The sequence below is a fragment of the Peromyscus maniculatus genome, chromosome 10 (assembly GCF_049852395.1).
Source record: "Peromyscus maniculatus bairdii isolate BWxNUB_F1_BW_parent chromosome 10, HU_Pman_BW_mat_3.1, whole genome shotgun sequence".
Classification (NCBI taxonomy): Eukaryota; Metazoa; Chordata; class Mammalia; order Rodentia; family Cricetidae; genus Peromyscus; species Peromyscus maniculatus.
In genome coordinates this window covers 38,316,905-38,336,506 of record NC_134861.1, presented here as the reverse complement: position 1 = coordinate 38,336,506, position 19,602 = coordinate 38,316,905, and the positions used below count along the sequence as shown (strand labels likewise).

The window sequence follows — 19,602 nt, the reverse complement described above, 5'->3', positions numbered from 1 at the left end:
TCCCCACCTTCCATTCATCTCTCCGTCCCTCCTTATCTATCTAAATCTACTCGTGTATCTGTGGTATTGGCATATGTGTATGTATGTAAATAACTATATATAATATATTAATAAGATTGGCATTTTTAGCATACTGAAGACTATTGGATTCCTTATGACCCATAGAATAAACTTGTAATTCTTTGTTATGATGCTGAATAATGTTGATTGGATTTCTATCATCTCTCCAGCCTCATTTTTCTGATGTTACAACTTGAAATTCAAGAATAATAAAATTATCCATTTCCCACATGTGAGATGCAAGTTCATGCCTCTATGTTTGGTTCGTGTTCACACTGTTTTTTTCCTGCCCAGACACCGTTTCTTTTTTCTCTAAGGAAACCTTCATATCCAGTACCAGTGTGTATTAGTTACTTTTTGTGTCTTTCAAAAGCATGTTCAAGGAGGAGAGATTTATTTTAGCTCAGGTTTTCATGGGGTCCATTCCATCATAGTAGGGGAAACACGGCACAGCTTGTGGCAGCAGGGTTGTATGGTGGATGCTTGTCCACATTTTGCTGGATAGGTGCTTGGAGGGCTAAACCAGATTTGGTCTCACAGCCTCTCCTAAAGCTACACACTTCCCTCAGTCAGGTTCTGTCTCTCCAAGGCTCCAGAGCCTCTCAGAATATGCCACCAGATGGGGGTTGAACACTCAAACCGTGAGTCTACAGGAGACATTGCTCATTCAAGTCGTGACACCTTTCTTACTCTGCTGAGTTGTTCATTGCCATGCTAGAGGGTGTTTTGTGCACTGGGGTATATCAGGTCTAAGACTCATTGTGTTGTACTGTTTATGTCCATGAGGAGCTGTCTAGATGCAAGCTCTTTGTTTAGGGTCTCTAGCACAGTACGTGGGGACAATACACAGTCATTGAACAGATAAAGGTATAAATGACCAAATGCAGGGGGCTTCTCAGTCTCCTCAGGCTTTAAATGTTGGTTTAGATTTCACGTCCTTCTGTTCTTTGGCTCATCTGTAACTAAACTGAAAGTACACTGTCCACGTCATAGTCTTTACATCTAGACAACCATGATAAAAACAAAACCTGTACATCTCTGCTCCTACGTCTGAGACTCCTGTCACAGCCATTGATACTATTACTCCCACCACACCCAGTCGGTCCATGGCTCATCTTTGTTCACAAAGAGCCCCACGTTCAAGTGTGAACTGAAAGCAGGCTGGTAACTTGACTGTTCCCCAGAACTCTTGAATATGGTTTGTGTCTCTATTACCAAATACACTTTCCTGTATCATTTATCCCTAGGGTATCTACCACTGGGCACCTCTCTGTATTTTTCTTTTTCTTTTTTTTCCTTTTTTTTTTTTTTTTTGGTTTTTCGAGACAGGGTTTCTCTGTGTAGCTTTGCCCCTTTCCTGGAACTCACTCTGTTGCCCAGGCTGGCCTTGAACTCCCAGAGATCTGTCTGGCTCTGCCTCCTGAGTGCTGGGATTAAAGGCATGCACCACCACTGCCCGGCTCTGTATTTTTCTGCAATGCTCAAAACAACAGTTTAATTTTATAACAATCTATCTATCCTTTACATATAAGGAATCTAATTCTCAGGTGTGCTAAGTAACTTATTGAAGACTGCCAATATTACAGAATCTGCAGTTCCCAATAGATATCTGTATTATGGGATTCATTTTTCTTAGGTTTAAGTCTTATTTTCCCACCCAATCCTACTTATTCATGGAAATAAAATCATGAGCTCAGTGTTGACATACATATTGTTTTCAAATACCCTTGAATGTATTTTGTAACCACAGGTTGAAAGTGATGCAAATCTTCAAAAGTCTATGCAAAATTCAGGAGGAGTCAGTTACATACACTATTAAAGAGTATTTAACACAATTCTGGCATATAAATGGAAAACCAGGCCAGCAGTTACTCATCATTTCCCACGACCCTGGGCTTTTATGGACTTTCTCAGGTGGTTCAAGCCAATGATTGATCAACTTGATTATCCCTCTGAATGTCTGAGATTTACGAGGTGTCAGCCAGTCTTTCAGCCACGGTTTAATTGTGTTAACTGCAAGTGCAATTAATTGTGTCACCTTTGGGGAAGAATTTCACAGCTACATTTTGGGGGAGGGTGATAAGTCCCTTATTAAAGTACTATGTGTTGAAAAATCTCAGGAGAAACCCCAGATTCTATGAGACCTGATCATATTCATCGTTTTAAATTTTTGCTTGTTTTTCTTAATTTCTGTTCATCCTGGAAGGCAGTAGCTGCTTGTTTGTTGCAGTTTAATTTGGGGAACAATGGCAAGTGTTGGGGGGCATTTTACCTTCTTTAGTACCAGCCGTCAAAATCAATAATACCCCAGTGTCTCTCCCCAGACAGCAGTACCTGTTCTCCTGACTTGATCTGCTTAGGTTTATCCTTCTTCATATCGCAGCATTCAGGCACCCTGCCCGACCCTGGGGACCCAGGACAGGTTCCAAATACCCCTTCCTGCTCCCAGCCTTCCACTCACTCCCACCTGCAGTGGCTCCGGGTCTGCAGATAACACATCATTTTTCCCTGTTTCTAAAACATCAATCTGTGCTGTGGTTTCTTCGGAAAGGAATTAAAAAAAAAAAATTTAGGTAGAATTCTCATACTAGAACTCACGGCCAAAGAAAGAATAGTTGGGAAGTCTCCGAGAAGATGTGTGTGAGGATTTGGGGGACCACGGATCCAGGTGGGTGTTGGTGGTGAGGTTGCACCAAAAAGGCTGAAGTTTTCTTACTCTGGCCAAAGAATCTCTGCAATGTGTGAGTGGAATTCCACGCCAGAAATGCTGGGAGAATTTAACATATCAAGCACAAATAACAGTGACATGCAAATGGTTCGCTTGTGAAGCAGCCTTGTGCAGCGCTGGGCATCCTCCATGCCTGCGGTTTTCCGAAATCTCCTAAGTATACACTCTGGATTAAACTTGCTGTCTGCCCTTCCAAGGCTTGCCCTTCAGTCCGAAACCTGCTCAGGCTCAGGTCCTGTCGGTGGAACCCAAGGCCAGCCAGTCCCCAGCTCGAGAGCCATTTAAGATTTTCTGTGGCTCAATTAAGCATGTGCAGTGCCCCACAGCCGCAGAGGGCTGTTTATTCAGTGAAAGTGCTCTGTAATTTATTTAAAATAATCCATCTTTCACAAATAAAGGGGCCATTGATGGTCCTACCCGCCCCCCCCCCCCCCCCCGCAGGCCTCCGCGCAAGGACCCCTCTTGTCAGTGGGCTTTGCTGGTCACAGCTTAAACGGCTGACAAAAGTGATTCAGGCTTATTAATTATTTTTTCCTTTCTCTTAACTTTCTCACATAAAAACTTAGGGTTTTACTGAACTGCCTTGTTTTCTTTCATGCTAGTAATCACTGTGAGGCTTCCTTCCCTTGTCTTTTAAAAAATTCATTTTTAAAACTAAGGGAGAGAGAGAAAAAAATAGTTTGGCCATTAAAATGATTAATGCCAGCCAATTTGATAATCGCTGGGTAGAGGTGCCAGCCGTTCTGGGGTTTAGGGCGGCCGGAGACCCAGCTTCTTTATAGCCCCGGACTAATGAGGAGCCGCATTAGGGCCTTTTTACTCTATATGAATTGATTGGCTGAAAATGAGATTGCGTCCGAGGGTGACACCCACGACAAAAGGTTCTTTCTTCTCTGCAACTTCCAGTACCGGGTCACCCCTTGAATCTGGAGACGGGCCTTTCTCTTAGAACTCCAGAAAAACATTGGATGAACCTAGGGAGTACTAGTGCAGAAGTCGGGTCAGCCTTGAAGACCTGCCAGAGGAACAAGAATGCGATCTTTGGGACCAGCGTTCAGGTCTCTGGACTGGTCAGGTCTGAGTGAGAAGTGGGTCGGGACCCAGAACTGTGCTTGCTAAAGTCAGATGCTTTTCTTTCCTTCCATTCTTCCTCTTCCATCCTTTCCTCCAGATGAACCATATATATGAATCTCATTTATCAAGCTTGTGTGTGTGTGTGTGTGTGTGTGTGTGTGTGTGTGTGTGTGTGTGTGTGACTGGTCACTGAACATAAGGCTTGCACCTTAGTTCTTTTTTCCTCTATGTTTTTGAGAATTTCATACTTATATACAATGGAATATGATCATATCTACCCTTATTTACCGTTTTAACATCCATCCATAACAATCCAGCACACCATCTTCCCAACTTCATGTCTATTTCTTTTCTTTTTTTAAAACCCTCTAAGTCTAATTAGTGCTGCCTATGGGGGTGGGACCGTCCACTGGAGCATGGAAAACCTACCAGTGGTCTCATCCTCAAAAAAAAAAAAAAAAAAAAAAAAAAAAGAGTGATTCTTCCTCCCTCCGGCAATCATCAACTGCCAATAGCATCTCAGGTGGGAGGGGCCTGGAGATCACTTACCCCATCTGTGATAAGGCTTTTGCTAGTTTGATCCTGTGTAGGTCTTGTGCAGGTAAGCACAGCTGCTGTGAGTTCATGATGTCAACAGCCATGTCATGTGCAGAAGGCAGCATTTCACAGTACACCTCCACATCCTCTGGCTCTTCATGCTCTTTCTGTCGCAGTGCTCATGCGTTGATCTAGGTGTTCTGAATAGGGCTGAGCACTCAGGCTCATTCTCAGGACTTTGGCTAACTATACACCTCTCCACTGACCGCTGTCTACTCAAAAAGTTTGTCTGACCAAACTTGAAAGCAGCCCAAGTTTATGGGTGTAAACATAAAAATTGAGGAGGCAATTTGACCTCACACATCTTAGCAAAATAACAGCAGGTTTTACCCAAGGACTCATGACCTTCTCAGACATTTTTTTAACCAGTCATGACATTCCCTCCTGTGGAGCAGGCCTCATATCCAATCAGAAGGCTTAATAGATAGTGGTAGTGTCCCTATTTCATCACTGGGCACATCTTGCCAGGAAGGTCAATATTATAGTACTCAGGCTCCAGAACTGGGGAAGACTGATGTCTTTTCTCTCCCAAGAGCCTGCATAGAAACTTCTGGTACTATGAAAGCTAGACACCAGAGAGAAAGCTTCCTGCTTAGTTTGAGATTGATTTCTCTTATCCCACAGGCAAAGTGCATGATATCTTCAGCAATGGGTTCTTTACATGTAGTTATGGCGGACAACCAGAGGAAATGGTCATAGCCTATGTTGTTTTGGAGATCTCTGGGGCCTCCCTGATCAAAGTCTTTTAGGGAGGCACCCCATGCCTTGTAACCTGACTCTCATTTAATAACCTGTCTTGTCGGAGAGACATTGTTCACCCATGCAGGATAATTCTGTTCCATGACTACAGTAGTCTTTGATGTGTTGTTAAACCTCAGAAAATACTTGCCTAGGTAGTCCTGTATGAAGAGAGGACCCAAAAGCTGTGTCTTCTCAGGGAGAACCATTTCAAATGAATTTGTAAGTTCTATACATTGGAGCCCATGAAAGGTAGAATCTGGCTAATTCCTGAGATGCCCTCAAGAAGTTTTCCTGTGGTCCTGGTGTAAAGTATTTGTTTCCACATTTTTCTCATTCATTCATTCATTCATTCATTCACTTATTAATTAATTCTTTTTTTTTTTTTTTTTTGGTGTTGAGTTTATGGCCCTGTGTGCTGCTGGACAAGCACTATGACATTGAACAAATCCTTTAGCCCTTTCTTTTCTTTCCAGTTTTTGAGACCTGGTTTTGATAAGTAGCCCAGGTTGGACTTGAAATGACTCTGTAGCCCAGACAAGCCCTGAATCTAGCTTCAGAGTTTCCTTTGAGATTCAAGCCAAATTAAGCCATGAGTCCTTCTGTAAATAAATAAAAGTTAGCTGTCACTTACTTCTAATATGTAGTGACTCAGAGTAACCAGACCCATTTCAAAAAGAAGGAATAGAGATGTGGAAAAACAGGATTGGACCAAAGTAAGACAGAAACTCAACAGGGAAACCATTAATGCTAAAGTTCCATGAACAACACTGGGGTCACACTGTGATCAAATGCAGAGTTGAAAGGCTATGACAGCCATGCACCCGTAACCTTGCTGGTTAGGAACACCAAAACCAATCTCCTGAGCCCCTCTTGCTCCTTAGTACCTGTTTCTTTCCTCAGTAGGTTTTCCATGACCCGCATTTCTGGAGTCCTGGGGCTCTTCATTGCAGTGTGGGCTTCACTACCACACCTCTCCCATCAGTCTGCTGGAAACCCTTTCTAAGAACTCACTCTGAAAGTGCCGGCTCTCCCATGCTTTCCTTAGAAACCCAGGAAGAAGCCTTTCTGACTCCACGACACTTGATTTTTGCAAAGGCAGCATTGTGTTCATGATTCTGAGCATGAGTGGTATTTAGTCTGAAATGCCCCTGAGTGCCCTGACAGCTAAACACAGAACAGAATTCTGGGGAAACAACCCCATAGGTCGGTTTATGCATCAAGTCATGCTGTTTTTTTTTGTTTGTTTGTTTGTTTTGGTTTGTTTTTTCCCACACATGGCAGTCTTTGTAGTAAGCTTACACTTAACATATATTACTTTGGGCCTTTGGGGCCTGCTGATTCATGAGCAATCCTTGAGTCCTCTTGGCTTTTTGTCTTGTGCAAAGTCCTTGGCTTCTTTTCCAGTGGTGCTAATCTCTTTAACAACTGTACTCTTCTTGGAACCACCCTTCAACTTTCTCCATTTCTGGCTATATTGAAAGTTGCCCAAATTTTCTACCCTGCCATTTTTTTGCTCCTGATTGTCACGGCACAGTAAGTTTGTCTGAAAGGAGCCAACAATGTTTCGGTCTGAATGGTGTGCTTGGAATTTCCTCTGTCAAATCAACTAGCATATGCCTTTACACTCAGCCTCCTCCAAGATCGCAGGGCACAGACATAACAATTCAAATTCTTTGCCCTAGTGTGGCAAAGACATATGCGAAACATTGAGAAAATCAGTAGATGTTCTTATATAGTAATCCTTGGTTTATGGTGGGTTTTCCTGATAAATCTATTGTGAGTTGGATATATCCCAAGTTAAAAAAATGCATTTAATCATATGTTAGCCTAGCTTACTTTGCATATTCTCAACACTCTTATACCAAGTAACAGATGGGCATAATCACCTATCACTAAGCATATTTTATAAAGTATTTAATTTCTCACAAATGTATTAAATACTGTATTACAATTTTAAAAAAACCAGAATGGTTGCTGAGGCACACTGGGCCTGGAGAACAACTAAAATGTTGAACAAAAATTAATTGCTGCATAATTGAGCTGCTACAGTGACAGAATCATCAATCTCTCTTTTGTTGATATTCTAAAATGGCTTGTAGACTACCTCAGGGCATCAATACATATTGCTTGTTGATAGGAATGGCAATCTATAGGAAGAAATCAACTTTTGACTGTATGCTATATTTTTTCTTTACATTAAATATTTCTCTTGAGCACATGAGAATCTTGGTTAAAGTCTTCAGATATGTCTTTGTATCTTCACAATTTCCTTCCAAATGTCATTCATTGTAGTAAAGTGTGAACATGTAACAGCAATGTTGTATGTAGATGGCCTTTAGAATAGCAACACCTTTTCCAAATTTCCAGAGAATTTTGCAAGATTCACTTGCTTCATTGGGATGCCTAGACACTTGTATAAAGGTTATTTTCTTCCATTGGTTGAGGGAGTGCAATTGTTTTCTGCAGCAAATACATTACCTTTACATCAGTCATGATACTTGTCCTGGCATGTTGTAGGTGCCCTGGAACACTGTCTAAGACTGTTGAATGAGATGCCATTTTACCTCTCATATCCTTGTTACCTGCAGAAGTAAATAGATCAAGGACAAGTCCTGAGACAGCAGTTACGTCACTCAGGCTTTCTTGCTATGTTTATATTAGATAGGAATCTTTATACACATACACAGTCTTATCCTTGAGTGCTCTTGTGCTCTTGGCTACTAGATTAGAAATGGTTTTACCTTGACACTTGCAAGATTTACACCCCCAGATGGCATTACACAGTATTCCTTGGCTATCTTGATTGTGACATTTTCTTGGGTTCTTGATGAGTTTTTGTATGCTTTGCCATACACTTACAGAATAAGACCCTTTCATTTATATCATGTGTTTGTGATGATGACCTCTCATTTGCAATTATCCCATTCAGCTCTGCCCAAAGGTACTGGTATTTGTGGCCTCATTGTTGACCTTCACATTATGAATATTATGTTACTTCTTGAAGTACTTGGAGTACTAGAGCAAGTATGTACTTGCTATGAACATTCTTGTATATGTAAGATCAGAAGCACATTCTGTGTGGGTTGTGAATTGACTTACAGTTAGGCCAAAGTGACAAGGAAATGATATTGCTGGAGGCTCCACTCATGATTCTTGAAGCAGACCTTCCCCTGCTCTAGCCTTGGATGACCATACCTCTGCCTAACACCTGGGCTGACACTTCTGAGAGACTCTGAGCCAAAGGATCCAGCTAAGTTGTACTGCAGCTTTCTGTTTGTTTGTTTGTTTGTTTCACTCTTTGCTCTTTGAGCGCCTGCCACCCAGCTCCCAAATAAATACACAGAGACTTATTATTACTTATGAATGCCCAGCCTTAGTTTGGCTTATTTCTAGCCAGCTTTTCTTAACTTAAATTATCCCATCTACCTTTTGCCTCTAGGCTTTTACCTTTCTCTGTTCTATATACCTTTCTTTGCTTCTTACTCTGTGGCTGGCTGTGTGGTTGGGTGACTGGCCCCTGGCATCCTCATCCCCTTCCTTTTCCCACTCCTCCCCTCTTCTCATTCCTTTAATTAGTGTCTCTGCCTGGTAGCACCACTTATTTCTATCTCCTGCCCAGCTATTGGCCATTCAGTACCTTATTAGACCAATCAGGTGTTTTAGACAGACACAGTAACAAAGCTTTATGGAGTTAAACAAATGCAACAAAAAAGTATGCATGCCAGGTGGTGGTGGCGCATACCTTGAATCCCAGCACTCGGGAAGCAGAGGTAGGTGGATCTTTGTGAGTTCAAGGCCAGCCTGGTTACAGAGTGAGATTCAGGAAAGGTGCAAAACTATACGGAGAAACCCTGCTGTGAGATGGTCTGTATGTTAAATGCTCTGATTTGTCAATAAATAAAACACTGATTGGCCAGTGGCTAGGCAGGAAGTATAGGTGGGACTAACAGAGAGGAGAAAAGAAAGAACAGAAAGGCAAAAGGAGACATTGCTAGCCAATGCCATGACAAGAAGCATGTGAAGATGCCGGTAAGCCACGAGCCACTTGGCAAGGTATAGATTTATGGAAATAGATTAAATTAAGCTGTAAGGACAGTTAGCAAGAAGCCTGCCACAGCCCTACAGTTTGTAAGCAATATAAGTCTCTGTGTTTACTTGGTTGGGTCTGAGCGGCTGTGGGACTGGCAGGTGACAAAGATTTGTCCTGACTGTGGGCAAGGCAGGAAAACTCTAGTTACAAAACCCTATCTTGAAAAACAAAACACAAAACAAAACACAAAAAAACAACAAAAAATAATGCAATACATCTTTGCATCATTAAACAAATATTCTGCAGCATAAACAAATGTAACACATTTTCAACTAATACTCTACAATGCCGTACCCATATTTGGGGCACACCGAGCTGTCTAATACATGTTGTTTTAATTTGGAAAGGCAAAGGAGCCATCTTCACTTGTTCATTTCCATACCTGTAAATGTGGGGCTAACAAACAGTAATATGTGCCATGTTTCTATGTTGTGTGACCAAAACATATATAATATGCTTAACACATAACAAGCATTCTATTGAGATGATCTATTATTGCCCTTCAGATTTGTTCCATGGAAGTGTCTAGTTCATATTTCCAACATGCATTCTCATTGGTTCTATATATTGGATCTTGAATGTACTTGTTCCATGGAAGTGTCTAGTTCATATTTCCAACATGCATTCTCGTTGGTTCTATATATTGGATCTTGAATGTTCCTCAAAGGTCCATGTGGTAAAGGTCAAGTCCCCAGGTGATGCTATTGATTAGATGATAGAACCATTAGGAGGGGCACTTAGTGAGGGGTCCTCAGGCATCATCAGCTCTGCACTTGGGAGAGACTGTAGGACCCTGCCTGTTCTGGGTCTTTTTTGCTTTCTAGTCTGTCTTGAAGTGAGTGGTTTTGCTCATCATTCATTTCTGCCATGATGGACAGCCTCAATACAGACCCAAAACAATGGAAGCAACTGATTAGGGCTCAAAAATTTGAGCTTAGCTAAACCTTTGTGTTTATAAGATTTTTTTTATCCCTGTTTTTTGTTTTGATTATTTCTTGTGATAGGAAGTTGACCAACACAACAGGAAACTGAAATTTTCTTTATAGCAGTTGACTTTCAAACTAATTATTAAGAGCTTCAAACATTTATTTATTCAGTGCACATGCATATTCATAGGTGTTGTATGGTGAAGTGACAACTTATAGGATTTTATTCTCTTCTACCACATAGGTTCTGATGATCCAACATGGGGTCATCAGGTGTAGTAGTCATCTTTGCCCGCTGAACCATCTTGCTGACCTAGAATCAGTCTTTATCACTTCCTTCAGTTCAAAACAATCTTTTTGGTGGCAAGGGAGATGACTGAGAAGATAAATTACTTGCCATGCAAGCATGAGGACCTAGATTTGGATCCCCAGACCACAAGTGAAAGAGCAAAAGCAAGCATGGTGATATGTACCTATAACCTCAGTGCTGGGGGAGAGAAGACAGGTGGTTCCCAGTGACTCGCTGGCCAGTCTATGTGAAATGGTGAGCTCCAGGTCCAGTGAGAGACTATGCTTCAGAACAGAAGGTGGAGAGCAATACAGGAAGACAGTATCAGCCTCTGGCCTCCATGTGCACAGACAAGGGCACAGATTCACACAAAAAACCTGAGAACCTACAGTGGCTTGGAATTACTATAAGGTGTTCCTTCTCTGCTCCAAGTGAGTTGTCAAGTCTTGAAATTTATTTGCCTTCTTAGCCCATGGTTTACTTGTTTATGACAAGGAAAAGATGGTGCCTTCCTGTGTTGCCAGAATCGTGCGATGAAGTAGGAACTATAGGCACTCCTTCCCTGACGTTTTCTCAGGAGTTAATCAACGCTTGCTTCCCTTGTCCCACACTTCTCTTTGATGTTCATTTCCTTCACCTATTTCCCTTCCACACATAGTACTATAATAATGGTAAGAATTGTGAATTTTGCCAATTAATTAGTTTCATGCAGTGTTGCTGGGTGGCTTAATTCTCTTTCCTAGCACACCTGGGACCATATGAAATACAAGTCAAGCATTCTTGCTGTAAAGTTATATTGAGGAATTTAATGAACAGAAAATGCTATACACCATCTGTATCAAAATAAAGTGTGTGACTTGTGCTAGCCACAGACTAACTGGGCACCTTTTTGTGCAATATCTGTTCTTTCTGCTTTCACACACTCTCGGCTGCTCTTTTCTAGCTTTCTACTATCAGTGAATTCATCTAAATGAGAGCATTTGGCCCTCTCCTGGGTCCATGCTTGTTCATGGTAGATTAAACTCTTGGAACCAGGGCAGTTACCCGAGTTCAAATGCCAGTTCCAGTAACAAGGATGGCCAGTTTCTATAACAATGCCTCAGTTTCCCCTAGCATAAGACAGTTGAGTGAAGACAGGATGATTTATACTGTTTTTCTAACTAAGCAGATATCAGTGGCTTGATGCAATTATATTTTATTTCTTTCTCCCTTTTTAGCCTCATGATGGAGGGTATGGAAGGTTATAGTGGTTATCACAGAGAAACTATGCCTGGAGGTAGGAAGATGCCCTCTGCCTAACTTCCATGAGCCAAGATCCAGGAACCAGTTCTTGTTGGGAGTCAGGGGAGAGTGGTAGTATGAAATGTGGCCTTCTTGGGTGTCAGAGGAAAATGCAGTAGTGACTAGAGCTTTCATCATTGTCTCTGCCACAGTGGGGACAGTAGTGACAGCCATGATGACTAGAAAGTCTCTCCATGCCTCGTGCACAGTAAGACCTCAACAAGCGACAACTACTCTCATCAATGTTCCCTTGTCAGCATTACCATCTGATGGTCTCATGGTCCTTGTTTGTCCAACTAGTTGCAGGAATCCCAGAAGAAGCAGACATCACTGTTTTTGGAACCATGACCTCAGGGTAACTGTCAGTCTCTTGGAGAGGCAGCTAAAATTAGTGAAATTTTTTGGTTATTTGTGATTCTTGTATTTATTTTTGGCTTCTCAGTTGGCTTAAGGTGACTAGTAATTTCTGAGTATCTTCATGGTGATTTCTTGAGAGTATGAACAAAATGGGGACCCTAGATAGCTTTATGGAAGAAATGGATTCAACATAAACCTCTTTGAATCCTTTTTTCTGTGAGGATTATTTTTCATCTCCTGAGTTTTCTCTTTTGCAGCTAGACTACTGGAGTCATCATTCATTCATTCATTCAAAAAAGTTTCACAGGCCGTTATGCCTTGGGCAGTTCTGGGGAATTTATCAGTGAACAAAAGATAAAAGAATATCCTTGCCGGGCGGTGGTGGCGCACGCCTTTAATCCCAGCACTCGGGAGGCAGAGACAGGCGGATCTCTGTGAGTTCGAGGCCAGCCTGGGCTACCAAGTGAGCTCCAGGAAAGGCGCAAAGCTACGCAGAGAAACCCTGTCTCGAAAAACCAAAAAAAAAAAAAAAAAAAAAAAAGAATATCCTCAAGGGTTGATGTCAGGGTGAGTGGGGACTGGCAGGAATTGGTAATGCAAGTCTAACTATCTCCTATCAGATTCCACGAATGCTATGAAATAACAACCATGGCCACGATCTGTTAAGTGTGCGAGAGAGGAAGAGAACTGTAGTGTTTGCTTCTTGGACTGTTTCTCTATTAGGTTTACAAACTAAGCAGAGACCATCAGTAGTCTTTCTTTCTCCCAAACCTCCTTGTTGCTATTATGAACATTTTGTGTAAGGGAGGGTACATGTACTATACTTGATGAATTAATATTAAAACATTGATTTATTTTCTTTTCCTTTTTTTTTGAAACAGTGTTTTGCTATGTCATCTAGACTGGGTTCAAACTTACCATCCTCCTACCTCATGATCTGAGTGCTGCCATTACAGGTATGTACCACCTTACCCAGTGACACACTGGAGACATTGATAGTAATTAAGTCCCATAATTTAAGTTAGGCTGCACATCCTTATAGTTCTGTGGGTGAGCAGGAGCTTTAACGCAGGTCAGTAATTGATACCTCCCGCACTATCTTGACATCCTCTCGACTCCCCTTTTAACTGCTTCTTCATTAAGCTGGCTGTTCTCTGCCTGCTGTCTGACAAGCATGCTGGGAAATGCCCAGCCATTCTGATGACTGGTCCTATAAGCTTGACGTCCAAGGATATTAATTATTTCATGAAGAAGTCCTTGCACCATGGAGTGTAGATCTGTTGAGTAAGATCCCCTTCTCTTATCCTTGTGTGACAGCTAGCTATGCAGGAAGTTCTGCCTGGCTACTACTGGACTTATCCATTTGCCTAGGCTCTTGTCTTTCTGTTGTCCTCTTTCTGCCTACTAGGCTCAGTTCCATTCTTTGTCATCATTTATCTAAATAAAATGTCTGTAAGCAAGTCCAAGCCTCAGGTTCTACTTTTTCTGGAAGACACTTGCCAAGTCAGCTCCATTTTTTAACTGTTTTATGTGAATGATAATTATACTTTACTCATAGGACTAAACACTAATAATAGGTGAGTTTGGAACAGTATCATGTTCATGGTGAGCCTCATTAAATATTGGTGGTCATGGTGGTAATCCAAGCTATTGGCATGTTAGAGTATGTCTGTATTCACTATTTCACTTGAGTTTGACATTAAGACTCTCACATAGGCAGTTATTATTGTTCCCATTTTACAGATGACAGAACTAACAATTGGTATGGAGAAGCTACTTGGTCAAGGTCTTGTGACTAAGAAGCATAAACTGATGTTGAACACATTGGCAATGCAGGTACAGAGAGGCTGAGAGGTTGCTCGGACCACAGAGCTCTTCAGTGGATATTCTGGAGCTGAGGTCTAGATATTCAGGCTTGAGTGCTGTACTTGGTGAGGGTGGAGAAGGATGAAGACATTAAACTGTCACCAGGTCCCAGTGGAAACACAGATGAGATAGTCACACTGGCCCATGTCTTCCTACCATGTTTTATGTCATAGTTCCTATTCCCTGTCATGTATTCAAATGTTTGTGAAGAGGAACTTAATGCCTGATGCCAAAGAACAGTGTTTCTAGTGCCTCATTCTGGAGGAAATCTGTACCTGAACTGGGTTATCACAGATCTAATAATCTGCACTGTGCTTGTCTCACTGTCCTCCAAGTGGGTTGTCCTGAGAAGCTCACAGCATCCACAGCTCAGGAGGGTACAACAGTTTCCATATTACTGTGAAGGTTTTGGATCAACTTCCCTCATTCCAGGATGCTGCTACTTGACTCCAAGGTGACCTGGGCTTACATAACTCCGAACTTTCCGTACTCCTTTAGGCACTGGGCTTTTTATGAGTAATTTTTGGTGAACATGAAATGTCTCAGATTCTGCCAAGACCTGTGTAGCAAAGGCATCATAAGTCTCATTGGTTTTCCAGCACATTTTCATCCTTTACCTTGGACTCCTCTTCTCCTCATGTCCTCAGCCTCCATAGCACCAGCCATGCTCCCAAGACCTCATGGGTATGGAGTCATGGGTTTTAGTGAGTTGTAGTAAAAGATGTCCCTTTGGGTGACCAGAAGGAAAGGGTAGAGTTTTCTTTTTTAAAATTGCTCTTTCATTTTGAAACATAGAAATAGGATAGTAGTCAGTAGTAGATTCTTCAGAAGCCTTTATTTGTTGTTTTGTGGTAATAAGTGACATGTATACAGGGCTTACATAGTTAGACTCTTATCTAAGTCCCTTCAAAACACTGCTTAGCCTTCACTATGATCCCAGGCAGTACTTATTGCTATCCTATAATATCATCACCACTCACTACTCTCAGCATCATCATGGTCACAACCATCACCACCATCCTTGGTCTTCAATCCTGGCAAAGAGATCAATCAAGGCAGAGAAAGGTAAGCTAATTTGCTTTTGAAGGGCTTGGACTTGGGCATGGTCTGGCTTTAGGGCTTATACCTGAGTATAAACCATTACCTAAAACACAAGAAGAATCAGGAACCATTTCAGCCAACCTACTTAATGATCTTGCTCACTCAAGTACCACAGGGAAATGACCCTCCTAAAATGATAGTGTGTTAGTGGCAGCTCAATTTTAGCTTGAGGTTGTCTCTTGTGTAGATTCATCATGCTCCTGAAATTCAGGAGAAGGCTGAATGCTGATTGAAGTAGCTGTTGGATGGCTTCCTATTTGAGGTAGGTAAGTAACCTGCCTAGGAAGGCAAGAGAGAACTGATGGAGCAGTTGGGGAGAATGTGTGTGGGAGGAAAGAGGATGCTGATTTTAGAAATTGTGTTGCATTATGCTCTGGCCAAGCTCCAGCTACTTTTATTCATTATTATTATTTTTATGGGAAAAGGAACCTGCAACAGTTTAGTCTTTGTTATTTGCCTTCAGGCATTGGTTTGTCAGATTGGGATCCAATGCCAGCTCAGCACAGTGGGTGTTCATGGGTGGTGTGTGTGTGTGCCCTTCTCTGTGTGTGTCCATGGCATTGGCGTGAAAGGCCCCATCCTAGGACCTATGTGTTGCTTCTCCCTCCAGCCCACCCCCCTAATGTGTCAAGAATTATAAATTAATCACCTGGCTGGTTTGCACTGAACTTACATGTGTTTATGAAAGGGAATTCATTGGATATGCCTGTTAATGGAACACGTGTAATAATACTAAAGCCTGTGATTAAAAAGAAATTTAAGGCCCATGAGTTTTTAATAGAAAAACATGTCATTTGAGTGTTTATTTGCTGGTATAAAAGGGGTAATTTTTTAAAGGGAGGAGCTTCTCTATTGCAGTTTCAGGAAGACCAAGCTATTCATACTGAAAGCTGACGATGCGGGCACAGCAGCCCAGTTGTGTTTTCGGAGCACTATCTGAATAAAGTAGAAGCCATTTGTTGCCTTCAGCAACAGAAAATACATTCAGAATGCTTTTGCTCACCTCTTTAATTTATTCATTCACTCAAAATTTATTTTTTTATCTTAACAGGGCACAGGTCTGGTCTGGGATTCAAAGATGAAAACATTTGGCCTTTGAATATGCATGGTCCTCGGATGGCCCACAGTTTGCTGGAGAAAACAAATTAGCAGAAATACTTCAGATAACTCCCTCTGAAGGAGGCATGGCAAAGGACAAGGAGAAGCCCATGTCTTCCCAGGGGAGGATGAATTCAATCCAGGCCTGATCCTGTCCATGATGATGGGAATGGCATTCCAAAGTAAATTTGAATTCAAGTTGTCTGAGGACCAAGATGTGTTTGGAATAAACTCTAAGTAATCTTTACCTTTGGGAAAGAAGTGTTAGTCACTAAAGAAAAAAAATATTGGCTCTGATCTCTCACTCCTGCATTTATTCTTCAGTTTACACAAAGTTGCTATTCTTTTTTCAGAAATGCACACTCTACATTTGCATGCACATGTACATATCTAATATTCGTTGGTGAGGTATGTTTCTTTGAGATATATATGTTACATTTTGGTAAGATTTAATCATCTACATTATTTTATAGTGAGGTGTAGAAAGTTCTGCATGTAAAATGAAACTAGTTGATTTTGGCTTTCCTGAAGTTTGCCTGTGGGTTTTAAAAAAGTCTTTCAATTTTCCAGGGAACGTTTGCATAATTCCTCTACAAATCCTATTTATCTTTCGAAATGGCGAGGAGAAGAAACTGCGTTGGGTTTCATAGACCTGGGAGACAGTGCAAAGTCTCTGCATACTTTCGGGACATTGGCTTTGGAATCTGGGATGACTTTAAGAGAGAAACTGTTTTCGCTTCACTCTTTTTCAACATTGCTAGTAGGTTTTAGGAGAGTGGAAATAAGGCTCTGAAAACTTGAGCTTCCTAAAAGCTGAGCAAATAAAGCATTCATTAATTGGTCTCTCCCCAATGCCAACCAAGCACTCTGAAGATGAAGCCTAAGAAGAAACACGAGACGAAGTAAATCCAAGCTTTGAGAAGCCTCATGCTGAGGTGAGGGAAGGAGGACACAGGAAGGAGATGGAGGATGGTGGAGGCTGTTACAGAAATGTTCTTGAGAAAGAAGAGACACAGGCTATGTCTTGAGCATCAAGGATGGGCAAAGCTGGGAGAGACATTTCAATAAAAAATGAGCACAGGCTATGTTGGGATTGGGGGTGTAACTGATTATGCAGGGGCAGGAGGATGCCTGCTTGTTGACTGTACAGTTCTGCTACTTCCCAACCACAGAAATAACAGGTGAAACACATTGAATGCAAGGGGAATGCACATGAGGTAAATATCAGGACCAGCATTTCTGTGTTTCAGAGAACGAAAGGACACATGAAGGCGAGAGCTTATCACCCAGCAGGTCACTGGGTTTCTGATGAGACAGAAGAGTCCCCATATTCAGTCCTTGGAGGTAGGTGCCATTGACCCTGCCTCCAGCTTCTTGGTGGGGCTGGGATGTCCATCAGCTGGGGACTGGGAGTCAAACAGCTCCTGTTTGGTTGTAAGATATGCACAACTTCCAGACCTAAGACAAGAAAATCTCCAGCTCAATGATTGTGCCCGTGTGTTTTTTAAGGATAGCTGAGATCCAGGAGGCAAAGAGGCAGAGAAAGCAAGGCTCCAGAGAAAAATCAAGATGGGGACTCGATCACGATCACTTCCATCCACAGTCAAACTACAATGTTTTCTCTGATTCGAACAAACCCCACAGAAAAGTTACAAAACCAGATGTAGGAGCCACTTAAAGGAAGAAAATATGACTCATGGTTGGATGTGTACGATGCATGAAATGATAATAGAGCTGCAGAATACCTCCAATTAGTAAGCATCAAGAGATGCAAAAGTAAGGTGTGATAAACAATCAAACAAATTATGACATGTGTATGCTTTAAAATATCATAAATTAAATTGAAAATTAAAAATCATAATTATAGAAATAAAGGACTCAATGGTGCATTTCAGGCTGGGCAAGAAAAACAGAAGATGTTAGTAGCTAACTTATCTTAAGTATGGAAGAAAATATAAAACAAAATCATAAAATCTTAGAGAAGAAAGTTGGGAAGGTGAATGGTCATTATTGTTAAGAGTTGTAAGATGGGGGAACTGGACCAGATAGACACACCTAAAGCCAAACAATCACAAGACAATGGAGGAATGTGGAATTAAAAATTGGTGATAAAACAGAGACAGCAGGGACTGACTAATGATAAAGGAACTTACAAATAACCTGACTGTGATTTATCCTTATGAGAATAGATGGTGGAAGCCATTGGAATACCAACTTGAAAGAGAAAATCACAGTGAGTTATAAATTCATACCCAAATGGCAATTGCCACTCACTAGGAAGGGTAAAATTTAAAAAATCTGAAGAGCAAGATTAAAGAATTTTGTCATTTAAATATCTCTATTTATTGAAAATAGGTGTTTTATATAATGTGCCATTTGCAATCTTACTGACAGAACTGATAAATTATCTACTAAAAAGAGAAGTAAATCCACAAAGGAGAAATGACTGTAAGAACACAGAACAGAAATTATTTTAATATTCTGTCTTGATGTGTTGAATGAAGGTGAAAAATATAGACAAGAAAATCACTAAGTGAAGTCCAGATAGCAAGAGAAAGAAAATAAAGACTGAACTGTATATGAGGAGTTGAAATATAGTAAATTCCTCAACTTGTTTGGGAGAAGACAGTGGGAAATTTTAGGCTTGTAAAACAGTTATAAAAATTTGATATTAATCACCAAAAGAGAAGCGCAATTTGCAGATTGCAAGAAGAGGAGTAATGGGACCAGGAAGGCATACAGAGGGGATTTTAATTCTGTTTGTAGAATTTACTTCTTCAGAGTATCAAAGGAAACAGATTTGGGTGGTGGAAACAAAGTCATTCTTATTTTCTGCTTCTTTAAATATTTCACACTGAGTATTTCAGTGGTGTGGGGACTGTTCTGGAGGTCTTAGCAGGGCTAAGTGGGTTTTCTACAGATTCCATCTATAACTAAATAATATCCTCAACATCATCATTTACAGTGGTTGATATAGCAACTTGACTCTATTTGGCTTTCCAAACTTGAGTTTCCAGTGTCGCTGTCTGGACCAATATTGGCTTAAGAAAGACACAGGCAAAAGATAGGCAGCTGTACCCAGCACTCTCTGGCCTCGATGCCCTTGTTCAGGATTTAGCTTCCTGGGAGCATTCCTGTCTCATACTCCTATCCAGGTCCATTGGAAACTTCATAGAGTAAGATCCCGCCTGCCTCCCTCAGCACAGAATGCCTATTACCTGTTGCATTTTGAGAACAATCATATTCTTTTTTTTTTTGAGCTGAGGACCAAACCCAAGGCCTTGCGCTTGCTAGGCAAGTGCTCTACCACTGAGCTAAATCCCCAACCCCATATTCTTATTTATAAGCCCATAGTAGATACCACCTCTTTAAAGTTAAGTCAGTATTTTTTTAT

General features: G+C 41.3%; 1 long non-coding RNA gene across 1 annotated transcript in view; it reads left to right on the top strand.

The window, feature by feature from the left end:
* The window catches only part of LOC121832747 (uncharacterized), a 185,311-nt gene extending 168,856 nt beyond the window's left edge, over positions 1-16,455 (top strand). The window contains exons 10-12 of the long non-coding RNA XR_013042873.1: positions 13,025-13,099; positions 15,298-15,372; positions 16,162-16,455. This is a non-coding gene — a long non-coding RNA (uncharacterized LOC121832747). The remainder of the gene's footprint in view (positions 1-13,024; positions 13,100-15,297; positions 15,373-16,161) is intronic.
* The last annotated feature ends 3,147 nt before the right edge of the window (positions 16,456-19,602 follow it).